At 55.8% G+C, this 7,412-nt stretch overlaps 1 long non-coding RNA gene across 1 annotated transcript; it reads left to right on the top strand.

Annotated features, from left to right (window-relative positions):
- Positions 1-1,220: 1,220 nt before the first annotated feature.
- On the top strand, positions 1,221-4,957 carry LOC114060173. The gene is made up of 4 exons (XR_003571839.1): positions 1,221-2,751; positions 2,927-3,235; positions 3,986-4,052; positions 4,727-4,957. It is a non-coding gene; the product is annotated as an uncharacterized LOC114060173 (long non-coding RNA).
- The last annotated feature ends 2,455 nt before the right edge of the window (positions 4,958-7,412 follow it).

Genomic DNA, 7,412 nt, shown 5'->3' with positions numbered 1-7,412 from the left:
CAGGGCGGCAGCTGCTTCCCCCTCTGGCCACGGCCTGGCAACTGCATGGGGTGTTCCAGCTCTGTGACTAAGCTATGGGTGAGGGAAAGACTCAGCCAAGGTCACTACACGGTGGGACACAGGTGGGATGCAGGTCTCTGTCATCCGTGGTTTGGAAAATGTTCCCGCCACCAGGCTCCCCAAGGAGAGGCTGCCTCATGGCATCAGGGATGCTTCCAGCCCTTCAATCCCCAGTCCCACATGCTGGAGCCCACCAAAGTCACAAGTGAGGTAAGAGAGAGGTTCTCAGCTCTCAGACCCACGTGGGACACTCATGAGCATCACCAGCCCCACTCAGCGATGGCTGCAGTGCCAGTTGGTTTTCCATGAGTCCCTTTTGATGCAGACCAAGCAATGCTGGGCGGGGGGATGAGCTGTGGCAGGCAATGAGGGGGAGGATGATGAGGAAGGAGAGGTCAGATGCCATCACTGCGCTCCATTCCACGTCCCGGCTCCTGCCTGGATCCTCTGGTTTGTTTTAGAAGCAGCGTGGGGGCCCCAGAGCCCTGCAGACCCTCCAAGCTCAGGGTTTTATTGGCATGTGGAAATAGTTTTGTCTGGTTTCAGATCTGGCTGATCACTGACTTTCCTGCTGCCCTCCCCCCGAAAAGGGCTGACAACAACAGGCGACCCAACCGCACTCATCTTCCTCCCTCTTTCTTCTTTCTCCCCACATTGTTCTCTGAAATCCCAGCTGCTGCTTTTCTCCCCCGCTCCCTTTCCTATCCTCTCACATCAGCTGGGATGGATCCATCTGGGTTTTTTTGTATAAAAGTTCTTTTTTTTGTTGCTTGTGTTACTCCCCCATCCTGGGGGTATCAGGGTGCCTCGCTGTGCCCCATCCTCTCCTCCAGGGACAGAGGGCTCTGGGCACCCTCACTGGCACCCCTGGGCTGGTGGTGGCAGACGGGGGAGTCTTGGTGAGGGGTGAGGGCACCAGCATCTCCAGAGCCCTCATTTTACCTTTCTGAGGGAGAAACCTGGCAGATCCTGGGGCCAGAGCTGCCACATTTCTCCCTTATTTATCACTGGTGAAGTGCTGACACAGGAGATTCCTGGCAAGCCAGCTCCCACAGGGTGGGACGGGACAGGATGGGATGGGATGATAGGATGGGATGGAGCAGGTCTTCTCGTGACTGTGGGCTGCACCCTGATCCACTGCGGGCTCAGAGTCAGCATCTCCTGAGGTGATCACTTCTTTTTCTTTCTTTCTTTTTTTTTTTTAAATAATTTTAAATGCATGACTGGCAATTCAAGAGAAAACAGAAGGAACGGTTGTTATTGCTGAGGATCTCAGCCCAGCCGGAGGAGACGTCTTCCTTCTGTGGAATCAAACATCCGTCAGGGAACAGTCATGCAAATTTATTTCTCTTTTCTTCTTTTTTTTACCTATTCCATTGATCCGGAGCCTGTAGCAGTTGGCTCATGGAGAGAGAGATTTGTTAATTCAGGAGCCTTGCAAAGCCTCAGCTGGTGAGGATGGGGATTTGCCAAAGCTCCTGGCTCAGGTTTGTGCCATGTGTGGGGACTATGGCACTGTGGGCTGGGACACAACCCTCCAAAGGAGAGGGCAGAGGTGGTTGCTGTGTCCCCTGGGCATTGTGCGTGCTTGGAATGACCTGGAAAGGCAGGAGAGTGGCTGCCAGCTCTGCCAAAGTTGCTTCCCACTATGGAAAGGGACAAGGACACTTGGTCACACTGCTGGGACAGTCACCTCAAGCCCTGAGGAGTAAATGTGAGTTAAGCCCTTAAAATCCCAAGATGGTCTTAAAAATATCCATCTATGAAACTATATTTGATTTTATTATTATTATTTGACTCTTCAGTCCATCTGGGTGTTTTCAGGAGTCACCTACCAAATTTCTCTCTGCAGGTGGGAGGTTCAGGGTCCTGTCACTTCCAACGGCATCTTCATGTTGGAGAGGGATGATTCCAGCCCAACTGCTGGCTGAGGATCCACAGCTGTGCGTTGGGGAAGGTGTCAGGCTGCCTTGCATGGTCTGAGTCTTCAGAGAATTCCAGAATGGTTTGGGTTGGAAGGGACCATAAAGATCACCTTGTTCTAACCCCTTGCCATGGGCAGGGACACTTCCCACTAGGCCAGGTTGCTCCAAGCCCCATCCAACCTGGTTATGAGTCTTCTCCTTCCTCAATCTCTTCTCCTGGGCATGAAGAGCAGGTGAAGCTGCCTGGGCAAGGGCCAGAGGCTGGTGCTCTCACTGCTGTGGAGAATCTTCTGTTCTGGAAGGAAGAGCCAGAGCACATCCAGCGGCTGGAGCCCGAGAAACCTCACTCTCTGTGACAACCCTGTGTCCCTGCAATGCTGTTCCTCCTCTCTTCTGCTGGAAGCACTGCTTTGTCCTTCAAGAAAATGTCTTTTTTGCTTGAATTGAGTGTTTTGATTCTCATCTCCAAATCTCTCTCCAAATCCCATCTCTGTGTGTCTCTGCAGGCCAGCTCTGGTTCGCTGCAGGAGGCAGAGGCCAAGCCCTCAGCTGATGACTCCAGATGAGTTAAGACACGTGTGGGTGTCCCCACCACGTGGGCTTGTGTGGCTGCAGAGCAGCCACTGAGCATCCCTGCTGCTGGGAGAACCAGAGAGATTCCTCATTAAAGCAATCTGGGAGACGTTCACCCGGACAGAACTCCGAATTTCCTCTGCTGGCGCTGCCTCTCCTCTGTCTCCTCTTCCTCGGGCGGTGGAATTTGCTGGTAGGAAACAGAAAACAGGGGGATGTCGATGTCTGGGAGGGGGGGCTCTTGGCTGGAAATGGGAGCCTCCAGGTCGTGGTGGTGCCGGGTGCTGCTGGCACTGCGGGTGCTGAACGGCCACGACAGCTCCACACCCACCAGCTCGCCCTGACCGTGATCATTCCTGTCATCCCAGGTATCCCCTCCTTTCCCCCGGCCTTCTCCCCGGCCCCAGCAATGACTTGTCTGAATAACTCAGCTGAAAGTTCGGGATGGCAGATAAATACAGGATAACGGCGAGCAGCTCCCGGGCAATCCGCTGCCAGAGGGCGGCTGAACTGCCAGTGAATTATTTATCCGCTGTGAATTATTTGCCTGGCCCTGCTAGGGAAGAAAAGCTCCTTCCCAGCCTTTGCCTGACGAATGGCCTGGCTGGGGGCTACTCTCCGGGTGCTGACTCAGCCCTTTCCCAGCTCCCTGCCTGCTCCTGCTGCTGCGTGCCTGGGTGATTCCTAAAGCTTTGGGTCACACTGGCAACCTTCAGGGTGGGTCTTAACTCCAAATGATCCTGTGGCTGCAGAATTCCATCTCTCCATGCCTCACTATATGGGATGGAGTGTCTCTTGCCTGGGGAGATGGAAAGGGCTCCCTGGCTGCTCTTCCCACCTCTTTCCTGCCCTGGAGAGAGCAGCTGGTGCAGGGATGGAGTTGGGGATGGTGTCAGAACAGGGATGCAGGCTGGAGAGTTCCTCTGGAATGCTTGCTGGCTTAAATTACATCCTACTGAGAAACTGATCTGTGATGATGTCCCTCATCCCGCTCCATCCGTGAAGCTGTCCCTTATCCCACTCCTCAGCAAGGACCTCCGTGTTGAGCCAGGTGCTGGGAGCTCTCTCCTGCCCACAGGTGATGGGGTGATGGCCTCTGTGGGCTTGTGGGCATCCCCCTGCCCACTCCTCCCCCCAGGAACAGAGAGAAATGGCCCTCAGAGGTGAAGAGCTGCTGGCCTGGGCTCATCAATCTCCATTTGCATCCAAAGAAGAAGGGGAAAAAAAAAAAAAAAAGAGATTTAGGAGCAGGATCAATACTGAAAGAGCCTGTCTTTTTTCCTTTCCCCTCTGCTCCTCTGGGGGTGGGAAACTCGAGGCAGGTACTGGGAGTAAATCCTCCCGGCTACCTGGATGTAAATCAGGAGGGAGATGATGGATTTACGGGAGCCCAGTCTGATTTACGCTCCCGTGTCTGGTCCCTGCAGGTCGGCGCGTGGCCCTGGGGAGGTGAAGTGCCGGATGGGGCTGGAGCCACCTCCTCCTGCAGGCAAGGTGGGACTGGGGGGGGTGGTGGTGTGGGGGAGTTTTCTATACTTTTTAAACCCAGCTCATGGAATTCAGGACTTTTTGCTTTGCCTCTTTCTGCTGGAGTTCAGCAAAGTGCATCCCCTCAGACCCAAGTCCCAGATGTCCTGCTGGGGGCTGACTTTGTGGCTTGGTGGAGAAAAAGGCTCTGGCATTGCTCCCAGTGATGCTCTCTCCCCTTCCATCCTTCCTCCTGTCCCATCCCAAGAGCCGCTGGGGACTTGCTGCCGGTGCAGTTGGTTTCTCCATGGAAGAGGGGGAGATTTTCCCTTGGGAAAGTCCTTCTCTGAGGACTTTGGAAGGCCCAGGGGTAGCTATGGGAGGTGAGTTGTTCCATCTCAGGAGCTCCCCTTCCCAGCCTTCCCGTGTCCCTGGCCATGGCAGGGCTGGAGTGGGCTCGGGGGGCTGTTGTTATTCCTCTCATGCAGCAGGAAGGATTTCTGCGAGTGCCATAAACCATCACGTGGGCAGAGCCTGGGTGAGCTCTAATTGCTTCTATTTGCATAACGAGGCGAGGCTCAGCATCCTGCTGATATTTGAAAGAGGAAAATCAAAATCAGCTCTAGATAAACAACTCCCCCCCTCTCTCCTCCAGTCCCTGCCCCCAATGCCTAATTTGTGCATTTTCTCCCTTAGTGCAGTTTTTTCAGCTCTTTGGTCTCTTCAGAAGCATCGAGACCACCCCCTGGGACCCCTCCCGAGGGAGCGTGGGTGCTGGGGGTGGTGTCCCTCTCCTCTAGCTGCGGTGATCTGCGGGCTTTCCCTGGAGCTGGCAGTGAGGGATGCGGTGCTGAGGTGTCTGAACGGGAGCTGGAGAGGATCAGGCTGGGCTGGGGAAGGCGGAGCCCCGGCTGGAGGCTCCGGGCTCGGCATGGGAGTGGGTCCTGCTCGGGGGTGGGGCTGTGCCAGCCCTGGCTTGGGGGGTCCCCGAGAAGGAGCCCAGCAGATGTCACTGCAGCCCAGCAAGGGCTTTGCTTGCACCCCACGTGTTGCTGTTTTGAGGGGACGCTCCTGCCCTGCGACTCTGGGAGGACCTGGGAGAAGGTCCAGGAGGACCTGGGAAAGGGGGTGACATCCCCTGCCTGTGCTGTGACACCAGGCTGCCCCCCCCAAGGGTGCTGTCCCTCTGTAAGCCCTTTTCCCTGCTCGCCCACAGCCTGGTGGACCAGAGTCATCCCTGCTCCTCCTGTTCCCTCGGGTTCCCAGGGTCCTTCAGCCAAACCCAGGTGTCCCCCTGGGGGGCCCTTGGGCATTGCCAACTCTTGCTTTGTGACCTGGAGGGGCTGTTCTCCTGGCAGGGGTTCCAGGGGATGGAGGGGGTGGTGCCTTGCTCTCTCCAGGCCAGGTAATGGACACCAAGCAGTGTTGTGTCCCTTCCCTGGGGGACCAGGCAAATGGGCTCCTTCCTCCTCCTCTTCCTCCCCAGCATGAGGGCTGGTGTCCTCTGAACCCTTTGCTGCCCTTTGAGGTAGAAGTGCTGACTCCAGATGTTTCCCTAAATGAGAACCTTCTGCAAACAGCCTCGGATTAGATTTGATTTTTTTTCTGGAAGAGATTCTTCCCTGCGAGGGTGGAGAGCCACCGGCACAGGTTGCCCAGAGAAGCTGTGGCTGCCCCATCCCTGGAAGTGTCCAAGGCAGGTTGGGTGGGACTTGGAGCAACCTGGTCTACTGGAAAGTGTCCTTGCCCATGGCAAGGGTTGAAATGAGGTGATCTTTGGGATTCTTTCCAACCCAAACCGCTCAGTGATTCTGTGATTTTTGCTTTCTTGGCCCATTGGTCATCAGTGGCCTTCAGCCTGCAGTGGGGCTGGAAGGATGGGGGAGACCCAAATGCTCTCCTGCCCTTGCCAAACCTGTAGCTGGAGCTGCTGCCTGCATCCCTGTCCTGGACCGTGACAGTCCCCCTTCTCTTGGCCCTTGGGGTGTGCAAAAGCCTTTTGTTGGGCCAGTGTGCCAAACAGGAGCAGAGCAGCCCCCAGCCCCTCCTCATCCTTCACATCCCACAGAAGCTGAGTGGGGCAGGGTGGAGAAAAGGAGGAGGACCCTCAAAGGTGGAAAGAAATCCCTCCAGCAGCTCTTAAAGGTGGGAGAAGAGAGGGAACAAGATGGGAGGAGAGGCTGCGAGCAGGAGAGAGCTGGTGCTTGCAGCACAGGGGGGCTGTGTTTGTGTGTGTGTGTGCACTGACTTTCCATCAGGCTGATGAAAGGACTGGGAGCTCTTGAAGCTGGAGCCAAGGTGAGCAACCTGTGGCTGTCCCAGGGGTGCTGGGGAGGGGAAGGCCTGAGTTTACTCAGGAACAGCAGGGATGCTCTGCCAGGAGCTGGGATGTTCAGTAATAGCTTGCCAAGGAGGGGTCGGGATTCAGCATCCCAGCCCTTGCTGTGGGGAGGGATGCTGGCCAGGCAACTCCACTGTCAGCCCCAAAGTCAGTGCTCCAGGGGGATGCACTGGCTGGGGGTGCAGGATAGAAGGGGTTTGCTTCCTCAGCAGGTCCCTGGGGCTGGTCTCTGCCGTGGTGGGGCTTTGGTGGAAGGGACAGCCCAGACTCCAGCTGGGAAGCAGTGGCTTTGTGGTGGTCTGGGCAAGGGATCTCTGGTCCCTCCTGCCCTCCAGCAAGAGGGTTTTTCCTCCTCCTGTGTGTGGAAAAGAAGCGCCCACTGCCATCACACAGCTCTTCCTGCCCTGCCTAGGGTCTTGCTTGCACCCCACCTTCCAAGGGCTTCCTGGGCTCTCTTGTCACCCCCACGTTGCATTTGGGATTTGTATTTAATTCTTATTTCTCTCTCCGTAGGTTTGTCCCTGTCACTGCCGCTGTTCCCAGCTTTCCAGCAGGTTTGCTCTGCAGAGAGCTGCAGGTTGGCCATGAAATATGACAAAGCGTTCATTTAAATGCACACCATGATGTCGGCGAGTCCATTAGGGGAATTAATTTGAATGGCTGGCATTTAATAAACAGCCTCGTCCCTCCTCTCCACACACAAACCCCCCCCCCCCCCACCACCACCACTGCTGGCATCTTGGAAGGGTTAAAAAGAAACCACATGTGGATATTGGAAAGAGTGGGGAGCAGGTATCTGGGTCTGGGGAGTGGTGGTGGTGGTGGGGAAATAATAAAAGAGATCTGGTGTTGTGAGAAGAATTGCAGTTTGTTTTGTTCACGGTTAAAAAAAAAAAAAAAAAAGGCACATGTGGAAGGGGTTTGGGTTCACGGGGTGTTTGGTGCACGGAGAAAACAAGGGGGTGAAGGAGGAGGACGCGCTCCGGCTGGAGGGTCCCAGCCTGGCTCCGAGCGCGCCGGGCTGGGGGGAGCCGAGGGGGCTCCAG

Source organism: Empidonax traillii, unplaced genomic scaffold, assembly GCF_003031625.1.
Source record: "Empidonax traillii isolate 1590-97213 ecotype Southwest subspecies unplaced genomic scaffold, ASM303162v1 scaffold263:size1499331, whole genome shotgun sequence".
Lineage (NCBI taxonomy): Eukaryota > Metazoa > Chordata > Aves > Passeriformes > Tyrannidae > Empidonax > Empidonax traillii.
The sequence above is the reverse complement of the archived record's forward strand: the minus strand, read 5'-3'. Positions and strand labels throughout refer to the sequence as shown.